This window comes from Danio rerio, chromosome 9, assembly GCF_049306965.1.
Source record: "Danio rerio strain Tuebingen ecotype United States chromosome 9, GRCz12tu, whole genome shotgun sequence".
Classification (NCBI taxonomy): Eukaryota; Metazoa; Chordata; class Actinopteri; order Cypriniformes; family Danionidae; genus Danio; species Danio rerio.
This window is the reverse complement of record NC_133184.1, coordinates 45,702,501-45,722,553: the sequence shown is the minus strand read 5'-3', so window position 1 is coordinate 45,722,553 and position 20,053 is coordinate 45,702,501. Positions and strand designations below refer to the sequence as shown.

The following is a 20,053-nucleotide window of genomic DNA, read 5'->3' as shown; positions in this document are numbered from 1 at the left end:
GTTCTTATCAAAAATACTGCACTGTTTTAGACAAACTTATACAATAATGAAAAACATCCAACAAATACTCACTAATTTTGTGCTGTTGGTGGTCGATGTCACTTCCTGGATGATGATGTCATAGAGGAAGTATCCTTTTTGTAGTACAAAAGACAGGATGGATTAATATGAGTGAGTGTGAGAAAAGCTTAAAACAATGTATATATATATTATATATATAATGTATGTGTATATATATATATATATATATATATATATATATATATATATATATATATATATATATATATATATATATATATATGGATTTTCAAACTATTTTTATACATTAAATATTTTATACAAAATGTTATACATAAAACATAAAAGCCACTGGCTTGCTTGGTTTGGGACTTGTGGATGTGCTCTTCAGTGTTTGGACTTTCAACAGTGAAAATTAAACCACACTGAACTGAACTGAAGTCTAACTCTGAAAACTGGACTGACACAGATTTAGTTTACTAGAACTTCTATATTAAGCTGCTTTAACACAATCTACATTGTAAAAGCACTATAGAAATAAAGATTAATTTAATTGAACTTAAAACTTTGAAATATGTATGTTCATAATATTGTGTTTTCTGTATTTTATGAGACAAATAAAAATGCTCCAATATTTAATTAATTTTAAAATAAATTTATATATTTATTCATTCATTTTTTTCAGCTTAGTCCCTTTAATAATCTGGGGTCGCCTTTGCAGAATGACCCGCCAACTTATCCAGCATAAGTTTTACGCTGTGATTGCCCAGCTGCAACTCATCACAGGGAAACACCCATACACTCCCATTCACACATATACACTATGTACAATTTACCTTACCCAATTCACCTATATAGCCCATGTCTTTGGACTGTGTGGGAAACCAGAGCACCCAAAGGAACCCTACACGAACACAGGGAGAACATACAAACTCCACACAGAAATGCCAACTGACCCAGCCAAGGCTCATACCAGTGACCTTCTTGCTGTGAGGTGACAGCGCTATCCACTAAGTCACCATGCCGTCCCTATATGCTTTTTATAAATTTAGAATTTTTTCTGTTTGGATTTATTTTTTAAGAGACATTGTGATAAATGTATATATCTTACACAATATTATTAAGAGTTTGTATTAGATCAACTGAAAAAAAGGTTTCTCTGGATTTATGAGATTTGCGTTTGAGTAAAATGTTTTATACATTTCTACATATTTTTTTTTTTGTTAAGTTTTGCATATGCCTGAACACCAAATTGAAATCGACAATAGATTTCTTAGCTAAGTATAAAAAGGCGAAATATCTGTACATTTTTATTTAAAATTCCGTAAAGGGAATCATTAGTTCACAGAATAAAACAAAAATCCTTATGTACTCAAACACATTAGCTATAAATAGGCCCACACAGAACCTGTGCGCGCAGAATTCCGCAGATTTTTAGCCCATCATTGAGTCTGTTTATTTACTTGTGTAAATGTGTGTAAATTTAGATTTAATTTTTTTATTAATTTCGGTAATATTATTGACTAATATGAAAATATTCATATGATTTATTTACAATGCAGTTTGTAAAGTAATCATTTCTGTCTTTTAGTAGATGTATTATATGACTTTTTTTTTAATCCAAATAAAATGCATCTTATTGGATTTGCATTGTAAACATTAAAAAGGTATTACTTTTTATTTCATATATTAAGTTTTTGTACTCCTTAAAATTATTTCACATAAATCTGCAGATTTTTTAGAAAATTCTGCACAAAAAAATAGCAAAAAGTGTCCACAGATTCTGTCTGGCCTTAGCTCTAAATCATAAATTATATATGATAAATACACTCAGGGCGAAGCAGTGGCGCAGTAGGTAGTGCTGTCGCCTCACAGCAAGAAGGTCGCTGGGTTGCTGGTTTGAGCCTCGGCTCAGTAGGCGTTTCTGTGTGGAGTTTGCATGTTTTCCCTGTGTTCACGTGGGTTTCCTCCGAGTGCTCCGGTTTCCCCCACAGTCCAAAGACAAGCGGTACAGGTGAATTGGGTAGGCTAAATTGTCCGTAGTGTATGAGTGTGTGTGTGTGAATGTGTCTGTGGGTGTTTCCCAGAGATGGGTTGCAGCTGGAAGGGCATCTGCTGTGTAAAAAGCTTGCTGGATAAGTTGGCGGTTCATTCCGCTGTGGCGACCCCGGATTAGGGACTAAGCTGACAAGAAAATGAATGATTGAATAAATACACTTAAAAATGCTGCTTGTTTAAACGACTTATTTAAAATGAATTGAAACAACACAACTCTTAAGCAGGTCGCACACCAGAAGCGCCGCTCGGCGCCGCGACACGGCGCGTACATGACAGTTTAAAGTATCGCACACCAGACGCGCACATTCGAATGATATTTAACATGACACTAATCAGATGGCGCTCTGTGGCGCGGCTGAAAAATGAACTGCGTCCTGAGCCGTCGCCGGGTGCCGCCGACAGCCGCCGACTTGCGGCGCTGGTGTGTGTATCCTGATAGAAACCTATGTTTAGAATTCTAAAATACATGGCGCGGCGCTTCTGGTGTGCGACCTGCTTTAAGGTCCGTTGGAACAGCTTAATAGTTTATGTTCAATGCACTTAAATTTTGTCAAATTTTTGTTTGTAAAGTTTGTGTTGGGACAACATGAAGGAATTGGGGGGAACCTAGTAATTTTTTTAATAATGATAAATATGTGTGACAGACAGACAGACAGACAGACAGACAGATAGACAGATAGATAGATAGATAGATAGATAGATAGATAGATAGGTAGATAGATAGATAGATAGATAGATAGATAGATAGATAGATAGATAGATAGATAGATAGATAGATAGATAGATAGATAGATAGATAGATAGACAGATAGATAGATAGATAGATAGATAGATAGATAGATAGATAGATAGATAGATAGATAGATAGATAGATAGATAGATAGATAGATAGATAGATAATGTATGTCTGTCTGTCTGTCTGTCTATCTATCTATCTGTCTTTTTCATTGATTACAGTAGATTACATTTATCAATTCATTAGCATTTTTTGGCATGCCACATAGCAGCCTCGACCAGACACAGCTGCCACAGGTGCCTTGTATTTACTTCCCGCCAGTATTCTATCTCAGGAGTTTGACAGTGATTTTCACGTGTGTTTGGTTGTTGTTGTTGCCCGGTTCGCCCCGGTGCTCCGGCAACAGATGTGCTGCTGACTCAGTTTCCTCCGCTCCGCGTTTCTTCCATCAAGCGCTCTGTCACGGCCCCTGTCAGCCTTTAACAGACAGAGAGCTTCGTGCTGTCAGATCCATAACACAGTTCCTCCTACGACACCACACGCTGTCAAACACAACACATATTTCACACCGACTGAGGAGAATTCACAGTCTTTCTGCTCGGATCAGCGGCGCGTCACCCCGTCATTTCCCGCTGAAGTGAGTGAAGTTTTACCGTGTTCAGCGCTCATGTCACACTTCTTTTATAACGATGCTGTCGTGTTGCTGCTTCTTTAGAACGCAAAATAAAACAATAATGTATGAGAGGGTGGACTACACCGACAACTACACATGTAAATGGCGTTTTTAGACCTGACGTGAAGTATTATGTACTACCTTTGGTAGAATCTGAGTTAAAATCACTGTAACACTTGAGCCTCGAATGGATTGTTGTTTGCTATGAAATGACCCCCACATAAAAATAATATAGTAACTTATTTAGGCCTACTGTAAATTCTATGGTGTTTTCAAACAGTACTATTATGAAGTAGCCTACTTGCATTTGTTTGTTGTGGTAATTCTATAGTTTATTTGGTAACATGACCACTAAAATCATCCAATACTAGTTGTCTAAAAGGTATGTGATAGGCTACTACAGTTCGAGTAACATGATTAGACGTTGATATTTAGTTGATTTTAGGTTGGACGTTGGACATTGATGTTGGGTTCTCATTTTCATTTCTAAACAAAATCCAACAGCCCCATGATGTTGGGGTACGCTGGAGTACAACATCAATATGATGCCAAGTTGACATCCAGTGCCTGCAGGAAAGTTCATTCATTCATTCATTTTCTTGTCGGCTTAGTCCCTTTATTAATCTGGGGTCGCCACAGCAGAATGAACCGCCAACTTATCCAGCAAGTTTTTATGCAGCGGATGCCCTTCCAACCGCAACCCATCTCTGGAAAACATTCACATACACTCATTCACACACACACACTCATACACTACGGACAATTTACCCTACCCAATTCACCTGTTCCACATGTCTTTGGACTGTGGAGGAAACCCACACAAATGCAGGGAGAACATGCTCCACACAGAAACACCAACTGAGCCGAGGCTCGAACCAGCGACCTTCTTGCTGTGAGGCGAACGTGCTACCTGCAGTTTTAATTTTAAAATGCATAAGTTTTGCTACGCCACACCTTTCGTCCACACTACCCTGAAAACCTCAAGCCCCAAAAACGAAGTGTTTTGGAAACGCTGAAGGAGGCCATTTTCAATTTAAAACACTGCTGCTGCGTCTCAGTGTTTATAGCAAGTGTGCCGCAAGCCTACGTTTGAGTGAAGGTTTCGGCCGTTAGATCGCCCCCTGGGGGCTGGCTGCAGTACAAGTCATAAAGCCCGCCTCCTCCGTGTTAATGAAGGAGACTTGAGCCCAAATAAAAAAAAATATTACACTTGCAATAAAATGTCCCGAAAGATAGTTCTGGTCGATTAAGGAACTGGTTATTGTGCTGAAATAGGTGCAGATCTTCATTTTTGTAAACAGTTTGTTTTTAGCAGTAATTTAATGCTGGGCGTGTCATCGTGATTGAGAGCTGTGATTGACAGTTTCTCAAAGCGCGGCGTCTGAGCTTTGGCAGGAGACTGAAGTAGACTGAAATGTTATTATTCGATTTCTGTGTTATTTTACCATGACAAAATGAGTTCAGCAGTAAACTATAGTTTCTGACATACATGATCCTGGTGGAACACTGTTTATTCGCTAAGTTCAGGGCTTTTTTCGGGCTTTATTAGTTTGCTGATACACGCCTAGCCACCCAGATAGCAAAACACAGTTCCGGCTAGATTCTCGCCTGCCGGAGACTTATCTCTTAGAGCTCAGACTGACTAATGTTACCTCTGCTGGACCTACTCCGGATGCCTGGACTCACTACCCAATTCCAGCCCGAGTCAATCGAGCCAGATGCGGCGGCCGAGCGAGCCGGCGCTGCCGCATGCGAGCCGGAATCAGCCCGCGACGCCGCGAGTAAGTTATGCCTGCGGCCTGGAGCTGGCGCGATTGAATATATAAAACCCTCATATTTGTGAACGTTATTACATCCATTTGTGTTGATATGACAGCAAACGCATGCTGAGAAGTTCGGGGGGCGTAGTTGATTTTACATAAAGCGTTTGATTGGAAGCTCGACTCTGCTCATTTTCGCGGCTCCTCCTCTGGCTCCATCAGACAATCCTTCTGCGCATGTCTGGCTCCAATTTCAGCAGTCTTTTGCGACAGTTTGTGCCCGTCAAGCAGGCGTTTTGCCCTCAAGGCGTTCAATGGGAAAAAGGGCTGTCGCGTCGTCCATATTTTTTACAGTCATTGGTTTATAGAGGGAAAGCGGAGACTTCTGAAAATGGAGGCTTGATCTGATTGGGGCTTTTCCCTTAATATTAGGTAGACTTACACAAAGTTCAGACTTGCATTTTTTGTCCTTGTAAGTTACATGGAAAACAACTCCTGAGGATACGTTAGGTAAATCTTTAAAGGGAACAGTGTACTTATTCTTTTTTTTTTCGGCTTAGTCCCTTTATTAATCCGGGGTCACAACATCTGAATGAACTGCCAACTTAATTAGCACGGATGCCCTTTCAGCTGCAACCCATCTCTGGGAAACATCTATGCACACTCATTCACTACGCACAATAGGTAGCTTTTTTTGTGTTCTTTCAGAAACCTATGGGTGACGTCACGGATACTACGTCCATATCTTTAACAGCCTATGGTGTAAACGGGGCTTTAGATTTTAGTATCTGTATGTTTGTCTATAGTGTGCTCCAAAACAGTAACAAAATTTGCATTTAGAACATCCAAAGTTTGCAGTTTGTCACTTCCACCTAAAATGATCAACATTTTTTTTTCAAGTCACTGATACTTCAATTTCTCATCAAATCTTCTGACCAATTAAATGTTTGCTAGTACCTGACATCCCTCGCTCCCTTCAAGATGCTTCTCATTTGCTTTATATCTGATGCGCTTGAGCTCAACATTTCTAAATGAAAGCTGTGAGAAAAACAAAATACTATTGGCTGTTTTTTTATAAAGGGGAGGAGCTACTCTGCGTCCTACCCTCTCTTTGTGTTTGGGTTGGAATTATCTCAAACATTGAATAAAACTGCACATTTCAAAGCACTTTACAAGATCTTTAAGAATGTTTCATTTTACATAAGTATATCTGTTGCACTAAACGACTTACGAAGCATTTAACATGCTTTCTATTTATATAAAATCACTTTTGTAAACTTTTCAATACTATGGAGAATGTGAACTTACACTTGTGTGCTCAATCAGTATATTACAGCCCCGACTATGACCTAAATATGATTTATAGGATTTCTGTTTTAAAAGTAGGGCTATAAATAAAATAAAGTGATACCAACAAGTGTACTTTTGGGGTTGTTTTATCTACTGTAGCCCCATAAACAAACTCCTCTTCAAATTATAGTGCTGTCATGTCAATAATTGTCCTGTGCAAAAATAATCAAGCATTTGCTTATCTTTTTATTAGTTCCTGTCATGCACGCTTTATATATTCACAGTCACGTCACACACACAGACAACAAACCCTCCATTCATTCTTTAAGGCTGCATGCAATGATGTAAGCTGTCATGTGATATCCACAAGAGCTTTACATAAATGACACATAAATGATGATTAATATTGTGTGCAGCCTACTTATTTATTAAATCCTTTGGCATTTATATGAAAACAGCATGCTAAAATCATTCTTTCCTATTCATTTCAATACTTTATATCATCCTTTCATGATTCAGTGATCTCATTTCCGTTCCACTAAAGTCTCTTCATGACATAGTCCAGCAATGACCACAGCTCAGCTGAATAAAGTGGCTAAAGGTTGGGGTTTAGCATAACTAAAGGAGCTGTTGGCTGCACACGGGTGAGACACGCGACACTGTGGGCCTTTTGAGCTGAGGGTGAGCTCTGTACATGAATTCAACCAGCCAACGCTTTAGAAAAAGTGTTTTTCCTCCTCTGTCCGGGTCCCGTCTGAAGGGGATTAGGCACAACAATGAGAGCCTTGAGGAGGTTTCCTTTTACTCCTCTCATTTTCAGCCTCTCAGTTGGAACTGGCTGCAGGAAAAGCTGGCCAAACAAGCAAACGTTCAGGACTGAGACCTACATTTGTGCGATAATGAATAAAGCTTAATGTTTGCGTAAAACGCTTATTTTCAGAGACTGTGTGGCTATTGTTTGAGATGCAGATTTGTTTGGTTTCAGTCAACTTGTTCCACTCAATTCCCTTTCATTTATTTAGAAATCTGATGCGCAGTTTCTTTATATCAAGCAAAAGGATTTTCATCTAAAACAGGAAAGTTTGTCAATTAAAAAAATTAAAAAATTACTATGTTGAATTCTGTTGACAGATAGACAGACAGACAGACAGACAGACAGACAGACAGACAGACAGACAGACAGACAGACAGATAGGGTTAAGACAAACAGAAAAGCAGAAAGACCGGTGAAGAAAAAAGACAAATAGAAAAACAGACAGATAGACAGATAAATAAAGACGACAGATAAAAAAAGCAGACAGACAAACAGACAGAGAAAAAAGACAGATAGAAAAGGAAACAGGCAGAGAAAAAAGACAGATAGAAAAGCAAACAGAAAGACAGACAGATAGGTAGAAAAAAGACAGAAAAGCAGACAAAAAAGACAAAGACAGACAGTTAGAAAAAAGACAGAAAAGCAGACAGACAGATAAAGAAAAAAGACAGATAGACAGCTGGATAGACGGATGATGGATGTATAGGATAAATACAGATAGAAAAGCAGACAGACAGACAGGTAAAAGAAGACAAAAAGAAAAAAAAGACAAATAGAAAAGCAGACAAAGACATACAGGTAAAAGCAGACAGACAGAGAGGTAAAAAAAGACAGATAGAAAAGCTGACAGACAGGTAGAAAAGCCAATAGATAGATATGCAGACAAAGACAGACAGATAGAGGGGAAAAAACAGACAAGTAGAAAAAAGACAGATAGAAAAGCAAACAGACTGAGGAAAAAAATGACAGAAAAGCAGAGAATGACAGAAAGAGAAAAAAGACATAGAAAAGCAAACAGAAAGACAGACAGATGGATAGATGGATGGATGAATAGGATAAATACAGACAAAAAGGCAGACAGACAAAAAAAGACTAATGGAAAAGTAGACAGACAGACAGATAGAAAAGAAAGACATAGAAACGCAGACAGAAAGACAGACAGATAGAGGGGAAAAGACAGATAGAAAAGCAGACAGAAAGACAGACAGATGGATAGTTGGATGGATGAATAGGATAAATACAGACAAAAAGGCAGACATACAGACAGACAGACAGACAGACAAACAGACAGACAAACAGACAGACAGAAAGAAAAAGACTAACAGAAAAGTAGACAGACAGACAGATAGAAAAGAAAGACATAGAAACGCAGACAGAAAGACAGACAGGGGGAAAAAGACAGATAGAAAAGCAGACAGACGGAGAGAGAAAAAGACAGATCGAAAAGCAGACAGACAGATGGATAGACGGATAATGGATGGATGGATGGATGGATGGATGGATGGATAGGATAAATACAGATAGAAAAGCAGACAGACAGACACAGACAGACAGACAGACAGACAGACAGAAAGATAGATAGATAGATAGATAGATAGATAGATAGATAGATAGATAGATAGATAGATAGATAGATAGATAGATAGATAGATAGATAGATAGATAGATAGATAGATAGATAGATAGATAGATAGATAGAGTGCTCTATTTGCAGTAGATGAAGCACTTTCTAGTTAGTTTGTTTTGCCCCAATTAGTCTTTTTATAATACATGACCGTTTCCTTGTAAACAGGCAAATTCATCCATTATAGATCAATTTACACTTCTTGTGAGTTTTTCGAGCGGATGGCACCACAGTGCTGTTTATTCTCGTCCCCTCGGGAGATGTTTGCGTACTCATTTGCTTTCGTCTGCTAAATAAAGAATTGACATCACGTAAAACCTGCAAACACCTGGTCTGTGGATCACCGTCCAGTTAAAACAGTGCTCTGAACATGTAATGAAAGACTCGGAGCCGCTGATACGGGTGGTCCACACGCCTGCTAATGAATCGGGTCATGTGATGGACGCAGCAAAATCTAACAGCGAGATAATTATAGACACACACACTCCATTACAAGACCTACTTCAAAGGAAAAGGCACTTTGAGAGCTCGTTCCTATGAGGCTTGCCCCACCACCCTCTTTAAACAGAATCTCAAATCTGCACTGCCAACGACTCAGCAATTACACAAATTATCTGAAAGACTCGAACGCTTTTGGCACGCCTTGCAAGACCCAGTCATTACTGCAGGGGTTAGCAGAGGTTGGGGCAATGCCAGATAGGCTTTAGAAAACTTTCAATAAATGATTTAATGAATAAATAAATAAGTTCATAATTTATCTGCTTAATCAGGGTGCTCTCATATTCATAAGTATTCATAAGTATACTTACAACATTAATGTATTGGCAGCAATTGGTTGAAAGAATAAAAATGCCTTAACGTGTCTATTTTTCCCATTTCAATTATATCAAAATAAAAGTTTGTTTTCATTTTTTGTTAAAAGAAATATGCTACAGTAGGTGTAAGGTCATCTATAAGCTTGCTTCAAAATAAAATAAATTAAATTAAATTAAATTTATAAAATAAAACAAAAAAAGATAAAATAAACTAAAAAACAAAAACAGAAAAAACAACAAACGTAATTTAATAAAAATAAATGAATAAATAATTTGAAAAATTGATATAAAATAAAATAACAATGGCGACTTGGTGGCGCAGTGGGTTGCATGTTCGCCTCACAGCAAGAAGGTCACTGGTTCGAGCCTCACCTGGGTCAGTCAGGTGGCGTTTCTGTGTGGAGTTTGCATGTTCTCCCCATGTTCGTGTGGGTTTCCTTCACAAGTCCAAAGACATGCAGTACAGGTGAATTGGGTAGGCTAAATTGTCCATAGTGTACTGTATGTGTGTGAAAGAGTGTGTATGGATGTTTCAAACATATGCTGAAAAAAGTTGGAGGTTCATTCGGCTGTGGCGACCACAGATTAGTAAAGGGACTAAGCCGAAACGAAAATGAATGAATGAATAAATTTATGGTTTGTTTTGTTTTATTTTATTTTATCTTTTTAAAAATGTATTTTGTTTTGTTTTGTTTTTGTTTTATATTTCATTTTGTTTTAATGTCACTGCGTCACTCAAAAGAAACCAAATTTGAAAGAAAATAAAAAAATAATAAAACAAAATTTAATTTAATTAAATAAAAAATAAAACAAAAACAAAAACAAAATAAACCAAAATAAAATTAAATAAAAAATGTTAAAAAATAAAACAAACCAAAACTAAAATTTTATTAAATTAAAATAAATAGAAAATAAAACAAAATAAAATAATATATAAAATATATAAAAAAACAAAAAAAAATAATAAAATAAAATAAAACAAAATAAATAATGCTCTCTGGAATTTGATGCATCTCTCCCTCGACACCAGAAGTAGATGTGACTGAAATTGTTCACTTGTTTATACAACTACTATTAGTAGGGACCTCAGCTCTTTGGAATTGCTCTGTTTCTTCTTTTTCTTTAGAATGAATGGCATTTTAGAAGGTCTGAACATGCTCTAAAACTCACAAAACTTTGCGCACTTGCCAGAAGTGGCAAACACTTACATTTGTTATAGGTTTCGAAAGTGGGTGTGGCAAAATGCCTCAACACCTATGCACTTTTGACTTTTGGAGTGGCCCCGAGATGCGTATCATGCACATGCATGTAAATTGGCACACACATTAAACATGCCAATACCTACAAAATAGTCTCTTAAAGTAAAAGTCAGATATTTTCAAACTTTCTCTGCTGTTTTTGCTATTTCCAGGCCTTCTATTTTAACAAACTCCTTCTGGGAATTTTATCAGATCAACACCAAAATTGGGTTTTGTTTTCTCTAGGCCTTGGTGGTGTTAAATTGCAAAGATCTAGAGTTTTTGTCGTAGGGCGTCCTCACAAACTTTGATGTTTCGCGACGAAACATATATAACTCAGGCATTTTCCGATCTGTTTCAAAATCCACATGTTTGATAATAGTCCTGACATAAACATGTTTACATGCCAATATCTAGTTACGTTTATAGTGCCATCTGCTGGCAACAGGCAACAAATGATATGGTTTACAGTGTAACTAACTCCTCCTAGAAATTTTATCTAATCGAATCCGTTTCATTAGTTTAATCCAAAGGCCTTTGGAATTGTAAAGATCTAGAGTTTTTGTTGAAAGGCGTGTCCATGGAGGACTGACAAAGTTCAGTGTTTAGCGATGGAGGAGGAAGTACCCAGCTACACACTGTCTGATCTGCTGGAAAAATCACATTCAACAAAATTCCTCTCCTGAAGACATCGACATGCCAATATTCATTTATAGTTATAGTGTCACCTGCTAACAGAAGGAAGTTTGGCATAAATTGGTGATTTTGTCAGGTTTTTTATATTCATGAGCTCAAATTATTGTTTTCCACTGTTCTCTGTCATCCTAAGGCCACAGGGTGGTAGTGAGCCCAGGTGCGAGCCATCGCTGCTTTAATTATTATTATATTAGACAAAATATAATATGTATGCATTCAAAATGTACACTTTTTCTCCAATATAGAGCAACTATTTTCTGACATCACTGCACTTCAGCTTTTCATCAGATGTTTTATCCGATCAAATGTTCTCTGGTGTCTGATGCATCACTTCCCTACATACAAAATCAATAAAAAAAATCAGAAAATGAAACTGTTCACTTGTTTACACAATTACTATTTCCTAAATGTCACCTAGCACATGCACTGTAGGATATAAACAAATTAGAAGGTGAAAAAGTGCTCAAACTAAACGTTTATAACAAATCTTGAAAGAAAATTATTAGTTGAATTTATTATTCTTCTTATTATTATTTGTCTGTCATATTTATTAACTTTGTATCGACTTTTACCGCTTTATAAGGAGACATGAACACTGCAGTCATTAAAACAATGCAGCTGGTTATTACTAAAGCTCAACTGAATTAGTTCTTGATCATTAGACATACTATGGTACCTTAGCTTCTTTAAAAGGTGCTTTTGTACCGAAACAGAATGCAGTGAGGCAGCAATGAGCTCTTTGGTTTCAGACGCAGCCTCATTTATCACTAAATGATGGAGAAAGGTAGTCAGAAATAAGTATTTTTTATAGCAAATGCGCTCATAAATGAAATCCAGATGGGGCTTATAAAAGTGAGTCTTTGTGTTTTATATTAATTAGCACTGAATCAATAATCATGAGATGGTGTCCAACATTAACCATTTTACTATTTAAAGAAATACTCCACCTAAAAAAGAAAATGTATTCACTCTTAGGTTATTATACTGTAATCTAGTTTAAATTAATTGCTCCTGTCACCTTTCCTGCAGGCACAGGACGTCAACATGATGTCATATTGACATTGTACCCCAACGTCATGGGGACGTTGGATTTTCTTTAGAAATGAAAATCGGGTTGACATTAGAACCCAACATCAGACCAACGTCAATGTCCAATGTCCAACATGAAATCAACCAAATATCAACATCTAATCATGTTACAGCTTGACGTTGTGTGGACGTTAGCACTATGACATCTATCAGACATTGGGTTTTGGTCACTTTCCAACACAACCTAAAATCAACCAAATATTAACATAATTTGACGTCATTATTGGACATCATAATAACCTTGTCCTTAGACGCTGGCTAGACATTGAATTTTGGTCACCTGACGTCATGATCTAAATCGAACCTAATATTAACGTCTTATGATGTTGTGTGCCTGCTGGGTTCTGTCATGTGACTAAAATCACACAGTATAAACTGGAAACTTTTCAGGCATTTGCCTGTTTGTTTACGAGACAATGGAAAGACTAAAAACGTGTAACAAAGTAGAAGTTTTTTAAAATGCTGTCATTGTCTTGTCCATGTAAACACCCAGAAACAAGAGTCTTTTAAAATCATGAAGTCATGTGAGTGCATAGTACTGTACATTTTTAGGGGTTCAAGAGTTCACACTTAGTTGTCAATTGACAACAAGGTGTGTTTGGCCCTAGAAGAGAGCCCTGAGCTCAGAAGATCCTCAAGCCGAGGGTGGGAAACATCTCTCTGAAGTGGTGTTAGTGAGCCCAGCAGGGGACACACAACCTGCGGTCTGTGTGAGTTGTAATGCCCCAGAAAGTGAAGGGGACACTATACTGTTAGTGGGTGCCATCTTTCAGATGAGACGTTAAACTAAGGTCCTGACTCTCTGTGGTCATTAATAATCACATGGCACCTCTCATAAAGAGTAGGGATGTAACCTTTTTGTCCTGGTCAAATTCCCTCCATCAACCCATACGATATTTATTTATATATCGCATTTATCGTGTATGGTCATACACACAAATCACTTCACAATCATGAGAGGGGGTCTCTCCACACCAACACCAGTGAGCAGCATCCACTTGGATGATGCCACGACAGCCACAGGACAGTGGCCCCAGTATGCTCACCACACACCAGCTATTGGTGGAGTGAAGAGACAGTAATGGAGCCAATTTAGTGGATGAGGATGATTGGGAGGCCAATGATCGGTAAGGGCCAATGAAGTGAATTTGGCAAGAAGTACCATGGGATTTTTAATGACCACAGTGAGTCAGGACCTCGATTTAACATCTCATTTGAAAGATGGCTCTCACTGACAATATAGTGTCCCCTTCACTATACTGAGGCATTAGGACTCACACAGACCGCAGAATGAGCGGCCCCTGCTGGCCTCACTAACTCCACTTCCAATAGCAACATTTCCCATGTGGTCCACCATCCAGCTACTGTTCAGGCTCAGTCGTGCTTAGCTTCAGTGAGTAACTGGTCTTGGGCTGCAGGGTGATATGGCTGTGGTTGTACTAGCCTGGTATACATAAAACAGCATTTCTTCCCATTTTCACAGAAATGTAAAACATTGTCGTGTAAACGTGAAACTTTTTAAAATGCAAAGGAAAAACTTCTGTTTGTTTTGGCTACATCATCATCATTTAAACATTTCCTAAGCTTCACTTGTATTGACCCCCAGATCATTCAACTCCACCAACACTACATAGCATTAAAAAAAAGCTCTTAAATAAACTTGTCGACATACAGTATATCTCATTGATCCAGATGCAATGGAAACATTGTTTGAAGGGTGCGGTGCATCTGACTCAGCCGTTGGATCAGAAGCAGACTCTGGCTTTCTCTTCATCCCTCACTCCTGCCTTCTTTCACAGATCTCATCATCTGATCAGTCACAATATAATTAACACACACGTGTTTCCTTCCCAAAGCCCTTCCTTAGTCACAAAACCAAGACTCTCTCACAACAGTCCTTAACATGAGAACAACCACAATACAATAATCTGCCATCGTCAGCACATTTAACAGCCTGTGCATGAAGGAACCGATGCCTATGAGGTCATCTTCAATAACTGGGTCTGCCGAAATGTTGGCAGTGCTTGTTTTAACCATCAAAGATCAAGACTGGGGGGTTCGAGGGAGGAAGAATGCCAGATGTGGGCCAGAAAGCTGTGATTATGGATCAGATCACTCAGATCCCTGCAGGCTCAACAAAGAGGAAGGGTCAAGAGAGAGACGGACCCTGCGGAGAGAGACTGCGGTAGGACACTGACGGCGTAGAGGACAAACTCAAAGACAAACAGGAAGCTGGAGAGATGCACAGAGAGTGGCCACCCTATTTTAGCTTGCACAAGTGGGCACAAAGCCACAGGGTCAAAAGAGTCCAAATTAAAATCAGAGCACTGGCTCAAATCTTTTAAGCTCTTGCTTTCCAGAATTAGAGGTTGAAGGGCGAATCCTTGAGTTATTTGAAACTTAAGGCTGATTTGACCAAACCGTGGAGGATGAATTCGGTTTGGTGGTTGATCTGGGTTACAAAAATTATATATTGTTTATTTTATACACACTGAACAATGGTAATAGTAATGGTAATGATTTGCTGCTCATATTTTATTGCTATCAAATGTGAAAGAGTTTTTTTATGGGCCTAGTGTGTGTGTTGATCTTCTTAAGCCTGATTTATACTTTCGCCTGGCGCTGCGTCACGGACCTCCACTGACTGCACGCGCACCTCACAAAATGGACAAAGCTTTTATACTTTGCTGTTGAGATATTCTTTAAAACGACAGGGGGCGGTCAAAAGAAACCCACCGTAAAATCAGACGGATAAACAGAGAAGTAAAAAATTTCCAGATGGCTGCTATGTCCTGTCATTTGTGCTCATGAGTAATATTGACTAACATGAACCTCAAAGAGGAAATGTGCTTAAAAAATCATTTAGGACTATAATCAAGTGATATATTTTCCTTAATGATGTGCCAAATGATTTTTCCCCAGTATATGTTATTGTGACTGAATTATGGTGATCAACCAGATCACCAGTCCTTTTTTAGGTCCAAATCATTCAAATGTAATGTAATTTCTGCACTTTTTTATGTTACAGTTTGATTTATATTACTTTACTTATATTTTGAAGGCAATTAAGGTTACAAATCAATCAATCTATCAATCAATCAATCTTTTCAACAGCTTGGTACTGTAAATAAATCACTTTTAGGGTGAATTATTCCTTTAATAAGGTCTGTATTTCCTTCCCTTATTTCTCCATGTACATTTATGCTAATAAAGTGAAAATGACATTTCAAGGTCAAATGAATGTAGTAAAAATGTCAGCGTAAGCTCTCTAAAGCGTACATACAGCACTATCCTGTCCCTTATGAGTTCCTGTGTTGGAGAGGAGACTATTTCCTTCTCATTTTAACTTTGTTCTGTTATTGGGGGCCTCTTCCTGACACACGGCCCTGCTCTCTGGTGCTTTCAGACACACTGCTGCACACAATCCTTGGACCCTGGTCCAACAGTCAATACAGGCTCGGAAATGACAACCTTTTTTTTTAAGGGGAACTGTTTGACATTTGCTTCCGTTAGTGGTTCTGGTGTGTACTGAATATAAAGTGCTTCCTGAAAGTTTTCATTAGTGACCTATTTATTGAGAGTCTACATGTCAACTAAAAAATTCTAAATTTACACGTATACATTTATACATACAGGGGAAAAAAATAAGTATTGGACACGTCAAAAATGTGGGTCTGGTCTATTAAATATGATCTTTATTTTGTATTTCCTATTGGATTTAAGTCAGGTGATTGGCTGGACCATTCTACAGCTTGAGTTTCTTTCTCTGAAAGCCTCTAAGAGTTTCCTTGGTTTCCTTGCTGAAATGTCCACCCTGGATTTATCTTCATCATCCTGCTAATGTAGATGTTGGACTGAAGCAGCTAATATCATTTATGGCGATGGGCAGAGGGTTACTGAAAGACTACTGAGAGATCTCAGCTGCTGTCAGAGGTCGCGTTAACCAAATATGTTCCGTCATTAACAGATTTTTTTCAGCAGTGACGGAAAAATCTGAAGGTTTTCCGTCATATTGACGGATTATGCTGAGGGTGATCTATTGTAATTTGTAGCTAACTGTAATTCCCACTCCTGTCCAGCTGATGGCGATTGTCCTTGTTTTACCTCCTCTTTGTCACCGCTGCGTACAGTTGCAAAAAGTCACAGCAGCTGAGTGTGAGAAGTTTCTTTAAACGTCCAAATAGTTGTGATATTAATTATAAAGGTGAAAAAAAGAGGAAGTGATGCAGTAGACGACGAAGAACAAACAGACAAAAATACGATCCAACCAAGCAGCAGCTAGCAAGGTCAGGTTTATTGTTTTTATATTGATGCTCTTGTGCACTACAAAATAATTTATTCATTTTTAGCATTATTTGTTTCTTGCAATCAATATACGTTTATTATTACGTATTTTATCCTTTTTTTGATAATTTTTGTTATGGGATATGCTGTTTGCATTTTATTCAAAGGTTAAACGCAGTGCCTACACTTTGTGTTTACATTAGAGCCTGCGTTTGCTGTTATATAAATGAAAATGGTATCAATGTAATACCAAAAGGTTTTATATGAAGGTTGTTGGAATATCTAGCCAATTCCATGCGTGTTCAATAAGAAAAGGTCTGGAGAGGTTTTTCTTCAATGTCAAAAATCGTAACAATTTATTAGATACAAATGAATAATTCGATGACAGAGCTCTGGGTTACATTACCCCAATGCAATACAAGAATTACATTCAAGAGGTTCGCAACTAACATACATTTCCTGACTTCAGCATATATACACAACCGATCTTAACAGGTGGAGTTTTGGTGTAACGTCAATTTTCAGTCATTGTTCAGTCCTCCATTGGCCGCACCTTCGACATACTTCCTCTTTTTCTACGAATTCTCTGCACAACAACAAAGCATACATCTTTCTGTGTTCTGTGTTCAGTTTTAACACCTCTCTTCAGACAGGAAGTTTCTGCAGAGCTGAATTTAATTTTGGACCCGCATCCATCTACTTCTGCAAAAATGCTAATTAGTATGCACAGCACTCACCCACAACATTAGAAGTTCAGTTAATATATGACCCTTACATGACCAATACAAATAATTGTTTGATTAAAAGAAAAAGAGACAAAAATAATAAAAAATGATTCGTATTATCCAACAAGGTATATAAAGACTGAGTCGCACCAGCTCCAGGCCGCAACGCCCATTACTTGCGGGCCGATTCTGGCTCGGATGCGGCAGCGTCGGCTCTCGAATGGCCGGCGCATCTGACTCGATTGACACAGGCCGGAACCGGGTAGTGAGTCCACAGGTATCCGACCCGAGTACGGCAGCCGGAGTCTCCGGCAGGCGAGAATCTAGCCGAAACTGGCCCGAGTGTATTTTGCTATCTAGGGTGCGTTGGAGTGCGTTGTGAGCACTATCGGAATCAAAGGGGTTCAGCTGCGCCCCTGGTGCAGAAGGAGCGCGTGGTGTAGTACTTTTTCCCGGTGAAACGAGTGCTTGCAGGATCGGAAAATCCCACATTCAGAGAATCCAAACTTAAAAACGCTGGCTGAAGTGGCGCTAGTAAATCCGATATTTGATCATGAGAAGTCGACTCTCTGAGGCAAAGACAGTCTTCCTAGATGCGTTTGATTACGCACAGGCAAGCACCCAGTTCAGGTCGACGCAGGAGGAAGATATGAGTTAAGGCAGATAAGAGTTTTTGTTCATTTGTCAAATAAATAAATTAATAATTTAGCCTATATGCTCGTCGTGCAACATCATTATTAAAATATGAATGAAAAAAGCGATTAGAAAATATGCAAATTAATTGACGGTCAATAATAGGTTATGACGGAATTTTTACAACCCTCTCCGTCAAAATGATGGACAATGAGAAAGTCTAACGCAACCTCTGATATATATATTTCAACACCCAACAACTTGAAGAAAATGCAGTTTAGTCTTTGGAAAATGTCATTTAAAATCATGCATTACTGTATTTTATATAACTGTATTTTTAAAAGGGGCTCTTAAATGGTGGCTCAGTGGTTAGCAAGATGGTCGCTGGTTCGAGCCTCGGCTGGGTCAGTGTGAAGTTTGCATGTTCCCCCCGTGTTCGCGTGGGTTTCCTCTGGGTGCTTAGGTTTGCCTCACAGTCCAAAGACATGCGGTACAGGTGAATTGAATAAGCTAAATTAGCCTTAGTGTATGTATGTGAAGTTCCCAGTGCTGGGTTGAGGCAGGGCTGAGCCTGGTCAGTACCTGGATGGGAGACGACGTGGGAAAACTAGGTTGCTCAACCTGTGGTCTGCGTGAGTCCTAATGACCCAGTAAAAGTGAAGGGGACACTACACTGTCAGTGGGCGCCGTCTTTCGAATGAGAAGTTAAACCGAGGCCCTGACTCTCTGTGATCATTAAAAATCCCATGGCATTTCTCGTAAAAAGAGCAGGGTTGTAACCCCGGTGTCCTGGCCAAAGTCCCTCTATCGGCCCTTGTGATCATGGCCTTCCAATCATCGCCATCCACTCAATCATCGCTCTCCACTCTGGCAATAGCTGGTGTGTGGTGAGCGCACTGGCGCCGTTGTCCTGTGGCAGCTGTCGCATCATCCAAGTGGATGCTGTACACAGGTGGTGGTGTGGAGAGACCCCCCCCCCCTCATGATTGTGAAACACTTTGACTGTATGGCCATACACAATAAATGCACTATTTAAAATACACATCACCAAAAAAATACACATTGGATAAGTTGGCGGTTCATTCCGCTCTGGCAACCCCTGATTAATAGGGAAATAGAATGAATGAATGAATGAATGTTTAAAAAAAAGTTAATGAAACCACTAGGAATTAGAATCAGTTTAGAACAAGCCGATTCAGAATCATTTAACATGTGTGTCTTTCTCTGATGTCATGCTGTAACAGGGATTTCACCCCTTCCCAAAAAATATTCACTGAAGCAAATCAGCACCAAAGTCCCATTTCCAAAATTCATGGCCATATGTTGGAAATATTTGATATTCGGTTTCTGTCTATCACACCGCTGCCTGACAGATGTGGGCCAAACTGCTGTGTTCCAGAAAAGGAGGTGTTCAGCGTTCACCATGGGAATTCCACGTACACTCAGGATCTCTAATGGGATATATGAGAATTTCGGCAGCGAGCAAAGGAAATCTTTTGTTTCAGGGTTGTACGCTGAAAAACAATGACCCTGCAGCAGACAGGCGGATGTGTTTGTCTTCAGCGAGCGAGGTCTTGCTTTGTTTAAATGAAACTGT

The 20,053-nt window shown here is 38.8% G+C and overlaps 1 protein-coding gene across 7 annotated transcripts in view; it reads right to left on the bottom strand.

Moving 5' to 3' along the window:
- The window catches only part of itga4 (integrin alpha 4), a 107,906-nt gene extending 107,792 nt beyond the window's left edge, over positions 1–114 (bottom strand). For all 7 annotated transcript variants that reach the window (XM_073913150.1, XM_073913152.1, XM_073913147.1 and 4 more), the window contains exon 1: positions 73–114. The gene's annotated coding sequence lies outside the window, so the exon portion shown is untranslated. The remainder of the gene's footprint in view (positions 1–72) is intronic.
- Between the last annotated feature and the right edge of the window lie 19,939 nt (positions 115–20,053).